Here is a 13,926-nt window from a genome sequence, read left to right on the forward strand (position 1 = left end):
TTCCATTGTTTCTTTTTCTAATTGGGTTATTTTCCCTTTTTGAGGCCCCTGGGCTTATGATTTACCATCCTGCTTTTCCAGCTAGGGTTCTAGCTTAATAATAATAATAATAATAATAATAATAATAATAATAATAATAATAATAATAATAATAATAATAATATCTTTGTAACCGGCAACTGTTAAACACCCACAGAATTCTTAAACTCTATTACTGTTGCTGATCAGTAAAAGGGACCATGTGAATTGCCATACTAATAGCACAAAGAAAAGATAGAAAAGATAAAAACCTGAGTAGGTTTTCAATATCTTTATTATACGGAACGACACACGTGGCTGAACTAATAAAAAATTCAACAATTTTAAACTTACGATGGTTTTTGGTAGATCTATAGCAATTCTCCACTCTTCATATCCTGCAATTGATCATGTGGCGGCTTCCCACGAGCTATCCCTTTATGTGTATTGCAATTAAAGAACAATGGCTACAGAGATTATTGTTGTGATCCCTTTGAGCTAATCAAATGATGGTGACTAGGATTAATATCGCGCATGAAAAATTTACTAGATCACCTGTTGTCGTCCAATAATTCTAGATGAAACCGGACAATAAAGCTCTATCCATATACAAACATACACACTCACACACATACGGACACACACACGCATATATATATATATATATATATATATATATATATATATATATATATATATATATATATATATATATATATATATCTATATGCCGGTATGGGTGTGTGTTGTCACTGTGTAAGTGTTAACACACACAAATACCTAACTATTTCAACATGCTTAGCCATCATGAACCAGATCATGAGTTCAAGTAATCCACAATGATTTACTAATATTACTGGCAACAGGTCTTCACTATCCCTCTAAGCTGGTGATGGGTAGTTTGGAGGAAGCCTTATTTCTACCTGCTTGGTAGAGAGTGGCAGTTGCAATGACCTAGCTAGCAGAGACTGACCATATAGTCATATGATCAGCGCCCAAGTGTCCTCTCCAACCTAGTTAGGACCAGGGTAGGCCAAGCAATGACTGCTAATGACTTAGCAGGTAGACCTATAAGCTCCTCCAAACCCCCCGCCCAATGCTCAAAAGGATGGCAATGTTGCAGACACAACAAGAAACTAACGATTTTGAGTGGGACTTGAACCCGCGTCCGGCAGACAGCTGGGCAGGGACGTTTCCAATAGACCACCACAACCCTTACGTTGCTTTGAGTGGAGAAGGTAGTTGGACACTGATGATTTGTTCAATTTCCGTCTTTTAAGACAAGGGGCATCACTGCCCGTAGCCTCTGCCACTCCAACAATTGCATCCTTCGTTAGTGATGAATTCTAGTTCAGTTTAAAATTACAATCACAAGGAGAAAAATGGTGATAGTTGAGAATTCAGGTAAAGAATTTACAAATAAAGATTTCCTGAAGTTTCATAAATATTGTAATTACTCAATTAATGCCATAGCTATAAAAGAGGATTGAGATTTGACGTTGCTATTCAATCCTAAACTTATGTACCAACCGTGTTTCACACAATTGTACATAATTCCTTTTGTATATATTATGGTTGTATCTTCGCTCTTCCCTCGCACTAAAACGAACATGAAAATTCAAGTCTGGTTTTTCCTCTGTGATTTTGTCTGTCTTGTGAACTTGTCATGTCCTGTTGCCTTGAGGTTTTGTATATAAGGAGAGTGTTCCACAACAATATAACTCAGTCGTTTCCAATCTGCCTTTGATTTCACAACTCCTCTCTCGGCCCGTCACATTGGTGACCCCAGAAGTCGACTCGCTTCCACCGCCTTCCACCCCCAACCCCTCGCCCCTCCATCGTTGGTACTATGACGGACTCTACGGCAGTTGGCGCTACGGCCTCTCCATTCAAACTTTCATCGTTTGCCAGCGGAGAGGCGTTTGCTTGGTTTCAGCGCGCAGAAGTCCAGTTTCGTATCAGGGGCGTGACTCGCTCAACCACCAAAGCGGATTATGTTCTCGCGACGATACCCGAGGACACCTTCCCAGAAATATCCGACTGGCTTTGTGAACAAGGAGACACCCTAATAGCGTATGACGAACTCAAATCATACCTTCTGCAACAGTACTCGCCGTCGCCAGCCGCCCGTATAGCAAAGCTTTTTCAGCTCTCGCAACAACCGTTGGGGGACCAAAGGGCTTCGCTTGCCCTCAGGGAAATGACCAGTATCGCTCGCCTTCAACCTGCCGCAGACGACTCTCCTCGTGAGGTGAACCTACTCCGTGCCCTTTGGATACGCCGTTTACCTGAATCTGTGCGCGCTGCCATACCCGATGTCGATAGTTTACCCATAAAGGACTTGATGACCAAAGCCGACGCCCTTATGGACAGCCACTTACTACCTCCCATCAACCGCAGTTTTGCTACTACCACTTCAGATTCGGGGCAACCGCGAAAAAATGCGCCAAAGATTGTCAGTGGCCAAAAAATGTGTAAGTAGGCCATCGCTTGTGGCGGTGGCCTCCCACGTTTCTAATCTTTTCTTTTTACAGGATGCAGGAACGGGCGTGCGATTTTTGGTAGACACGGGTGCTTGTCATTCTCTTTTGCCAAGGAAACTCTTCAAGGCACAACGTAGTCTGTCTACATCTGCCGACGTCCGCTTGGTAGCTGCCAACAGATCTGCGATACCCACCTACGGTTACGAGAGCCTCACATTATCATTCGGAAACGGTAAATTCAATTGGAAGTTTCTCGTTGCTGACGTCACAATGCCAATCCTCAGTGCGGATTTCCTCTCTCATTTCCACCTTCTGGTCGATGTCGCCCACCGACGATTGGTCAACACGGACTCGTACTTGTCGATACCTCTTCAACCCGCCCCCTCTAACCTCGCTCTCCACGTCGTACCCGGAAGTTTTCCGTCCAGAACTTCGCCAAACGCCCACGGTTCCTGCTAAGCACGGTATTTATCACCATATCAAGACGATGGGACCCCCAGTCTTCGCAAAATTCAGACGTCTGGCACCGGAACGATTGGCAGCCGCCAAACAGACGTTCGCCGAAATGGAGAAAATGGGCCTTTGCCAAAAGGCCTCCAGCCCATGGTCGTCACCCTTACACATCGTTCTGAAGAAAGACGGCTCCCTCCGTCCGTGCGGGGATTACAGGCGCCTGAACATGCAAACAGAACCGGATCACTACCCCCTCCCAAACATTGCCGATGTAACCTCCTACCTGCACAAAGCAAAGGTTTTCTCTACGCTCGACCTCCTGAAGGGGTATTATCAGGTGCCTATGAACCCAGAAGACATACCCAAGACCGCCATCACCACTCCGTTTGGTACATACACCTTCAATTACTCCTGTTTTGGCCTTCGTAATGCTGGGGCAACGTTTCAACGTCTCATGGATGGCATCTTAGGGGACCTCCCTTTCTGTGTATGTTATGTGGACGACATACTTGTGTTCTCCTCCTCAAAAGAGGAACACCTCCGTCACTTGCGCATCGTGCTCGACCGCCTGCAAAAAACGGCCTTGTAGTCCGGTACGACAAGTGTACCTTTGGCGCCAACGAAGTGTCGTTCTTAGGTCACCGTATCACTCCTGAAGGAGTCCATCCCCTCCCTGAGAAGGTAGCAGCCGTTCAGAATTTCCCCACGCCCTCGACCGTCAAAGCTCTGCAGGAATTCTTGGGCATGATCAACTATTATCACCTCTTTCTGCCAGCCATTGCCGCCACTCTTGCTCCCCTCTACGCCTCCCTCAAGGGCAAGCCAAAGGACCTGAAGTGGGGTCCCCTTCAAGAAGCGGCCTTCTGCAATGCAAAGAAGGCCCTATCAACTGCTGCGGCTCTCACTTTTCCTATCCCACACGCCCCTCTCCTTCTCTCCACCGATGCCAGCGACGTCGCTATTGGTGCAGTACTCGAGCAGGTGGTCAAAGGCTCGCCCCGCCCATTGGCCTTCTTCAGCAGAAAACTGTCCAAGGCAGAATCGGGTTATTCTACCTTCGATCGAGAATTGCTGGCGGTGCACCTGGCTGTCCGTCACTTTCGCCATTTCTTAGAAGGTACGCCCTTCGTCATTCGCACAGACCACATGCCTCTGGTGCACGCCTTCACTCGACAGTCTGACGCCTGGTCCGCCCGTCAACGCCGACATCTCTCCACCGTGGCTGAATACAATTGCACCCTCCAATACGTCCCTGGGAAAATGAATCCCGTTGCCGATGCCCTGTCAAGAACCACGTTGGCTGCCGTTCAACTGGGATTGGATTACAACGCCCTGGCTGAAGCCCAACGACAGGATCCAGAGTATCAAGCTTGTAGGACATCCTGCACGTCCCTCCGTTGGGAGGATTTTCCCCTCGAAAACTCCAACACCACCCTCCTCTGTGACGTCAGTACTGGTAGACCGCGACCTTGGATTCCTGCTCCCATGCGCCGACAGGTGTTTGATTTCATCCACGGCCTTTCACATCCCTCGTGCCGTTCTACTGCACAGCTGCTGAAGGCAAAGTTCATTTGGCACGGCATTTCTAAGGATGCTAAGGATTGGGTCCGTGCCTGTACTTCTTGCCAAACTTCCAAAGTACATCGACACACGGATTCAGGAGTGGGCACCTTTCCTCAACCTCAGCGTCGTTTCGCACACATTCACGTCGACGTTGTAGGCCCACTACCCACATCACAAGGACATCGTTACCTGTTTACCGTCATCGACCGCTCCACTCGTTGGCCTGAAGCCATTCCCATGGAAACTGCAACGTCCGCCTCATGTACATCTGCCTTACTCTCTGGATGGATTTCAAGATTCGGTATCTCTGAGCATATTACTTCTGACAGGGTAACCACTTTCACCTCTCAATTATGGACGTCATTAGCGAATCTCCTGGGCATCACCCTACATCACACAACGGCCTACAACCCCGCTGCCAATGGAATAGTTGAACGTTTTCATCGCACCCTCAAAACAGCTTTGATGTCCCGCTGCAAGGATTGCAACTGGTTTACTCAGCTTCCCTGGGTCCTCCTTGGACTAAGGACCACTCCTAAAGACGCCCTCGACGTCTCGGCAGCCGAAATGGTGTATGGCGACCCGTTGGTCGTCCCTGCCGAGTTTTTTCCTTCTACAACCTCCTCCGACGATCTTCAGCGCATATGTCACGTCGTGGGAAAATTTACTCCGTGCCGCCAGTATAATGTATGGATGTTTAGGTAGGAAGTTCTATTAACCATAATAATTACCTGGAACAGAGATGAATAAATTGTTAGTAATTATTTCTCAGCTGATCCCATCTTCGTTGATATGTGCTTGATGGATAATAATACGTTGGTATTATAAAATACGTCTTTAATGTATAAAAGACTACATTATGAACTTCACTTTGTGACAGCTGACTCTCAAGTGTATATGGAGCGTCTTACACAAATCTCACAAACCAAAACATTGCTAAACAAAAGAGCATCGCTCTGAAAAGACTTAAATCCTACTCCAGCATAAATCATAAAGAATCACATCTTATCTGAGGTAACCAACAAATGTTTGAATCCTAATACCAAAACAAATCATTACTCTTATGATCAAAGCATAACATGTCTTATTCATGCAACATGATGCAATGTTGTGCAATACCTGAAACACTTGAAATAATATAGTACATTGTTACAATAATACATAACAGTCTCCTCCCCCTTAACTTGACATTGTAAAAACATTCATAAATCTAATCTCTCAGGGGGCTTTCCTCTGTTAATCCTATTAGGAAGCACTTTAACCTCATCTTGTACTGGTACATGAATTGGTTCTGAATCTACATTGGATGTTGGACCATCTTGGTTAATACTTGACTCATTTGATCTAACTACTTCTTTAAGTTTCTCATCTCTAACATTCACATGCTCTACTGTTTTTCTGTTTAACGGCTGTAATTGATCAACATGACGTTTTACAACATTATCACCAACACGAACATCATAATGTAAATTTCCTATCTCTCTTACAATCTCTCCTGGTACCCACTTCTCTGGAGTGTTGTACGATCTTACCATAACATCAGACAAAGGTAAAAAATGTCTTACATTAGGAAGCTTTGCTACTTGTTTATACCCTTTATCTTCTAAATCACTTTGCAAACTTGGATACAACAAATCTAACTTACACCTTATCCTCCTTCCCATCAACAAATTTGAGGGTGCCACGCCTGTTGTGCTGTGCGGCGTTGTTCTATAAGACAATAAAAATTTTGACACATGCAAAAACACACTACTTGAATTCGCTCTTCTACACTTCATATTGTGCTTAAATGTTTGGACAAATCTTTCAGCCTCTCCATTAGTAGATGGATGATATGTAGCTGAAAATGTATGCTTAATACCATTGACATTACAAAATTCTTTAAACTCTTGTGAAGTAAATTGTGGACCATTATCTGTAACAATTTTTTCTGGAATACCATGCGTTGAAAAAATTTGCATTAACTCTTTTATTGTGGCGTAAGACGTTGTCGTCTTCATTGGGATAATTTCTGGCCACTTACTGTAAGCATCTACTACTATCAAAAACATATAATTCAAAAAAGGACCTGCAAAATCAATATGCACTCGTTGCCATGGATACCTGGGTAACTCCCACGGGTGCATTCTAGCAAATTGAGGATTGTTTTGTTGCATAACACAATTCATACAATTCTTTATATAACATTCCACATCTTTATCTACACCTGGCCACCATACAAAAGTTCTCGCAATTGACTTTGATCTTACAATACCTTGGTGATCAGCATGTATTTCAGACAAAACCTTATTTCTCAGTGAATTAGGAATAACTACCCTGGAACCTCTCATCACTATTCCTTGTGTCACACTCAGTTCATACCATATATCCTTATACGGTTTACAATTTTCCTCCTTTCCACATAAGTCCCTACCTGTCATTAAACTCTCCAAAACCTTACTAAGTACTGGGTCTTGCTTGGTACTGTGTGCTACATCTTTTGCAGTTATTGGTACATTACATACTGAAATTAATAAAACACTGTCATCATACTCTTCTGGAGCTTTGTCTACGGGTAATCTGGATAAAGCATCTGCATTACCCATATTTGATGTTGGACGGTATTCTATATCATAGTGGTACGCTGCTAACGTAACTGCCCAACGTTGTAGTCTTGCAGCTACCAACGTAGGTAAACTTGCTTTTGGACCCAATATTGCTAATAAAGGTTTATGATCTGTAACAAGTGTGAACTTTTTCCTACCATAAAGATACATATGGAATTTTTTTACTCCATAAACTAATGCTAAACCTTCCTTTTCTATTTGAGAGTAATTCCTTTCTGCCTTGTTCAATACTCTAGAAGTGAATGCAATTGGTTTTTCTGTTCCATCTGGCATTACATGAGATAATACTGCACCTAGACCTATGTTTGATGCATCACAAACTAATTTAACTGGTAAATCCATTCGATAATGTACTAAGAATGTAGGTGATGTTATTTCCTGCTTGATTCTTTCAAAAGATTCCTGACACTCTTTTGTCCACTTCCATTCTACACCCTTATTCAACAGATTATACAATGGATGTGCAATTGTAGACAAATTCTGAATGAAATTCCCATAAAATGTTACTAAACCTAGAAATGATTGTAATTCCTTAACATTTTCTGGCACTTTTGTTGATTGTACAGCTTTAATCTTCTCTTTAGTTTTGTGAATACCCTTGCCATTTATTACAAAACCTAAGTATTCCACTGAATCAACTTCTAAAATACATTTGTTCTTATTTACTCTAATATTATGTTCCTTCAACTTCTTCAGAACTGTTCGCAATCTTTCTCTATGTTCTCTTGTGTCTTTACCCGCAATTAAAATATCATCTATAAAAATGAGTACTCCTTGCATTCCTGAAAAAATCTTATCCATAGTTTGTTGCCATATAGCTGGACTACTTGCAACTCCATAAGGTAATCTCTTTGGCCTAAACAAACCTAAGGATGTATTTACTGTACATAATTCTTGTGAAGTTTCATCCATGGGAAGCTGTTGAAATGCTTGTCTTAAATCTAATTTAGAAAAAACACTGCATCCTGACATAGTTGCAAACATGTCTTTCGGATTTGGTAAGGGATGTTGAGCTACTTGCAGTTGTGGATTTAACGTTACTTTATAATCTCCACACAACCTAACCTGTCCACTTTCCTTCACAATAGGAACTATTGGTGTAGCCCAATCTGAATATGTGACCTTTTCACAAGAACCTTCACTTTCTAATCTCTTGATTTCTGTTTCAACTGCACTTTTCAATGCATACGGTACTGGTCTCGGAGCAAAAAATCTAGGAGAACTGTCAGGTTTCAAAACTAAAATTGCCTTTGCGTTCTTTACTGTACCTATTTTATCTTCAAATACGTCTTGAAACTCTGATATGATATCATCCATAGACATTTCATTTTTGTTTTCATCTTGTCTACCTGCAACCTTCAAAATACTAGGCCAATCTAACTTCAAATACTGTAGCCAATCTAAACCTAGCAAAGTTTGTCCATTACCTTTTACTACTGTTAATGGCATTCTCTCTAATTTCTGTTCTTTGTACTGTACTTCTACGTTCGAAGCACCTATTACCTGAATATCAAAACCATTATAACTTTTCAAAACTCTATTTGTACCTTCTAATAACAAATTAGGAATGCCTTTAGCCATTTTTTCAGACATAATTGATACATCGGCTGCTGTGTCAACTTGCATCAAAATTGGTTTACCATTTATGATTACTTCTACCATGATATGTTTCTTCGCACCTTTATTGACTGAATTTATGTGAAACGCAAAATCAGTTTCTGAACTAACCTGATTATCATGAACATTTTCCTCATTATTCTCTTGACCCATAGTATCAACTGTAGCATTTATTTTCTTTGCGTACTGTTTAGGAAATCTACAAGCAGTTGCAAAATGACCTAGCTTTCTGCAATTCTGGCATGTCTGTCCAGTAGCAGGGCATTTCTTTGCTTCGTATGCAAGATGATCAGTTTTACCACACCTAAAACACTTGGGTTTTTCCTGTTGTTTCTGTGTATAACCCTGATTCTGATATTTATGAACAATAGTGTTAGGCACTTTTCTATGACTAGGCTTTGACATATTCCTTCTCTGATTCTCATTGGTTTTCCACTTAGAACCTACTGTATTAATTTTAGAATTTTCCATTCTATTGCTTGTAGAACTACCTATTATGTGACTTTGCCTATTTGATGTTTCTAAAGCTCTGCCTGTTATCAATACCTTTTCTAATGTTAAATCTTTATGTTGCAATAATTTCTTTCTTAGCTCTTCTGATGTGCAATGTGCAATTACTTGATCTATGATAACATTCTCTAACTCTAGAAATTCACATGAAACAGCTAAATTCTTTAGTCTAGTCACAAATGCATCTAAACTTTCATTTTCTTTCTGATAAGCTTGCGCTGAAAACTGGTATCTTTCAAAAAATTTATTGACTTGAGGAGCAAAATATGTGGTAAGAGCCTTAATTGCAGCTTCACTTGTGTCATCTGTAGGCTGCAAAGTCTTAAACACTTCCCGAACTTCCCTACCTGCTGTATGAAGTAATAATGCCTTCTTTTGTGCATCCTTCATGTTCCCTAATGCTTCTAAATAAATCTTAAATTCCTCACACCACTGTTGCCATCGTGTTGCAACAGAATTAGGCTCAGCAGTGACGCTAAAAGCTTCTGGGTGCTCGATGTTAAAAGGCATTTTGTTTGCTTACCTTAATAACTGTGGTAGGTTAAGCTACTTTTCTGCAGTCACAAGTATACTTCCTACCTACCCAACTTTAAATTTCACCCCTTTGTGTATTTGATGAAATTCCTATTCTGCTGCTGGTAAAATCTTCATTGGGCGATTTTACTCTTGATTTCCGATGTACAAAACCTTCTCTTGTGCTGGCCGTCTTTGTACATAGGCTCCAATGCTTCTCCCTGCTTGTCCGTCATCCTCAAACGTCGCCAAAATATAATGTATGGATGTTTAGGTAGGAAGTTCTATTAACCATAATAATTACCTGGAACAGAGATGAATAAATTGTTAGTAATTATTTCTCAGCTGATCCCATCCTCGTCGCCAAAATATAATGTATGGATGTTTAGGTAGGAAGTTCTATTAACCATAATAATTACCTGGAACAGAGATGAATAAATTTTTAGTAATTATTTCTCAGCTGATCCCATCTTCGTTGATATGTGCTTGATGGATAATAATACGTTGGTATTATAAAATACGTCTTTAATGTATAAAAGACTACATTATGAACTTCACTTTGTGACAGCTGACTCTCAAGTGTATATGGAGCGTCTTACACAAATCTCACAAACCAAAACATTGCTAAACAAAAGAGCATCGCTCTGAAAAGACTTAAATCCTACTCCAGCATAAATCATAAAGAATCACATCTTATCTGAGGTAACCAACAAATGTTTGAATCCTAATACCAAAACAAATCATTACTCTTATGATCAAAGCATAACATGTCTTATTCATGCAACATGATGCAATGTTGTGCAATACCTGAAACACTTGAAATAATATAGTACATTGTTACAATAATACATAACAGCCAGACTTACAAGCCCCCAGCAAAGCATCACATACCAACGGACTTGCACTCTGCAACGCACGTCTTCCTGCGCAACGACACCAGCAAGCCACCGTTAACGCCCCCTTACACGGGACCTTACCTTGTGATCCGACGCAGTCCGAAAGCATTCCTCCTAAACATTCGTGGCAAAGAAGACTGGGTCTCCATTGATCGTCTAAAACCTGCTTATCTTCTGCCCGATGACCCGCCTACAGTTCGCCTCTCTAGATCAGGGCGCCCTATTTAACATGTACAGTATGTCATTTTTAGGGGGGGAGCCATGTACCAACCATGTTTCACACAATTGTACATAATTCCTTTTGTATATATTATGGTTGTATCTTCGCTCTTCCCTCGCACTAAAACGAACATGAAAATTCAAGTCTGGTTTTTCCTCTGTGATTTTGTCTGTCTTGTGTACTTGTCATGTCCTGTTGCCTTGAGGTTTTGTATGTAAGGAGAGTGTTCCACAACAATATAACTCAGTCGTTTCCAATCTGCCTTTGATTTCACAACTCCTCTCTCGGCCCGTCACACTTAGAAGAGATAGTGGTGAAGTTTCCTTTTGGCTATGTTCAAACATTTATTTCAGTTTTACTTCCGTCATATTAATTTCAGTGTACGCAAAAATAGAATTCTCTCTCTCTCTCTCTCTCTCTCTCTCTCTCTCTCTCTCTCTCTCTCTCTCTCTCTCTCTCTCTCTCTCTCTCTCTCTCTATATTGTTTCTAGAATACTCAAGAATAATTCATAAATAATAAAAACCTTATTTTATTCATTCCTCTTTTATTATCTAGGTTTATATGTCCTACTAATTAAATGGACGCAACTTCTTACGACTGAACACTCAGTTGCTAAGAGAAGCATCCAATGGCGTTTGCTCTGAAAGCAGACAGAATGGAATCTTGTTTCTTTAAGGGGAGGATTATGCGTTAGTGTGCACATTTAAAGAAGGAGGAAATCATGCCAAAGCTCCGTGGAACATCAAAGTTTGGTAGTTTACGAAGTTTTGGGCGATGATTTGTTGGCAAAGACGTTTATGCAGCAATTTCCTCTCCTCCTTTGGCGAGAATGGGAGCGTCGTTTTAGTGTGACATTTTGCCTCAGTGAGACGAAAGTCAGGAAATCCTTTCTTTATATCATCCTCTTACGAAAATTAAAAAGATACCAAATTTTTTAAAGGAGTTACATTTGAGTAACGGTCATATAGATAGCCAGTTGTTTTAACAAATAAGGAATTTTCAATTTAATTAACCCTACGAAATTAAATGCTAGAGGTCGAAAGATGGAATATGACATTCCAGGTTTTCCAGGTAGTATTACATACAACAAAATAATTAACATTAAAACAAATGTTGAACATTGAAAGGGAGAATTTTTTTTTTGCAAATTTTTCCTTTCCATGAGAAGTAACTCAATTTCATGGCTTTCTTTCTTACTTTAAGTGGAGCAAAGTATTCTTCGTGCTAATCCTTGCATGAAATTAATTTTACTAAATGTTCAAAAGGATATACAATATGTCCCCATGCTGGAAAATTGTGTTCTTTTATTCAAGGTAATATTGTTTTTTATATGAAACAAGAAGTAATTATGTAAAAATATAGTTGTTTTATAGAAATGTGGGATATTATAAGTGTTCATTAAACCAACGAATTATGCAAAAAGAATTTAATATTACCTGATATAGTATACTGTATATCCAATGGAGCTTTTATAAGGAGCTAAATATTAATCAAATGACTACAAATACCCTCTGAACTCCATAAAAAAAAGTATCTGTTTTAGGATGCGTGTTAAAACGAGATAATGCTATTCTAAATTATGTAAATATATAATTTTATTAATTCAATAATTTTGTATTTATTCATTTCATTGGCTTCTAATATATTCCTATATTGAATTTGTTATGATTTTTAGTTTTTACTGTAAGGAAACTTCCTGATAATTAGTAGCACAACATTATGGTCGATAATAATAATAATAATAATAATAATAATAATAATAATAATAATAATAATAATAATAATAATAATAATAATAATAATAATAATGATGATGATGATAAATTTTGTCTCTAATAACCTATGGTAATATTTTTTGGTGTACAAAAACATTTTTTTTACCTCAATTGTTGTTCAGTAGTATTTGGCTTTAGTCATCTTCGACACTTTTTAGTAATGAACATTTAACTGAATTTTCTAAAAGATACTTCAAATGAATGAAGCTGACATTTTTAATAGTTAAATTAAGATATGAAATTTTATGAATATCTGATTCCCAGTAAATATAGGAGAGGAAAATCCACTCTTGGGAATATGTCGTGAAGATTTCTTTTGAAACAAAATATAGGTAGAAATGTATATTTGCCCTTGGATTTTTAATATACGCATAAATTCCCCCTTATTTACAGATTTTGCTCAAAATGAAGTCTTCTGGAAAGCATTTTTGTATAGTAGTATGTTTTCAAGAAAAATTTGTGAGTGGTGGAATGTTACATTGATTTTTTTTTTCAGATGTTCAGGAGGTTCGACTAGCAGGCAATCTAATTTTCTCTCCACTGCATCACAATCCCGAAGGTTCATTCTTTCATTTCTGATTACGACACTAAAAACATTGTTGTGATATTAAACCAATATATACTATGTCTTCTGTTTCATATGGATATCTTGGTTTATGAGTGAAGGCACCAAGACGCCATTGTACAGCATTAAAATGACATGTTCTTGCTTCAGCATGCATGACTATCAATATGGCAACAATTCTCTGATCTTTCCGATGTTTCTTGGTTTCGATGAACAGTCATTTTTTGTTGGTTTTTTCTGCACACGAATCATTTTTTGATTTCTTGATTCCTGATTTCTTGTAGCTTCTATTTCTTTGGTCTTTATACTGTGCTACACGTCCAGTTACTATTCTGTCTGCATTAGTGTTCCTTTTTAAATTCCTCTGCTTCGCATTTAGCAGCCATCCTGTTTGCATTAGTGTTCCTTTTTAAATTAATCTGCTTTTCGTCTCCTGCTTCACGTCTAGCAGCCATTCTGTTTGCATTAGTGTTCCTTTTTAAATTCATCTGCTTTTCGTCTCCTGCTTCACGTCTAGCAGCCATTCTGTTTGCATTAGTAATCCTTCTTAAATTCGTCTGCTTTTCGTCTCCTGTTTCACGTCTAACTGACATCCTGCTTACATCAGTGTTCCTTCTGAAATCCTTCTGCTATTCTTTTTCTGCTTTAAGGCTTGCTGCCATTCTTCTCGCAATTATTTCCCTCCATATATTCCCTTCCTCATCTG

At 39.5% G+C, this 13,926-nt stretch overlaps 1 protein-coding gene across 1 annotated transcript in view; it reads right to left on the bottom strand.

Annotated features, from left to right (window-relative positions):
* The window catches only part of LOC137655397 (uncharacterized), a 92,978-nt gene that overhangs the window by 6,453 nt on the left and 72,599 nt on the right, over positions 1-13,926 (bottom strand). The window lies entirely within an intron of this gene.

The sequence above is a fragment of the Palaemon carinicauda genome, chromosome 16 (genome assembly GCF_036898095.1).
Source record: "Palaemon carinicauda isolate YSFRI2023 chromosome 16, ASM3689809v2, whole genome shotgun sequence".
Lineage (NCBI taxonomy): Eukaryota > Metazoa > Arthropoda > Malacostraca > Decapoda > Palaemonidae > Palaemon > Palaemon carinicauda.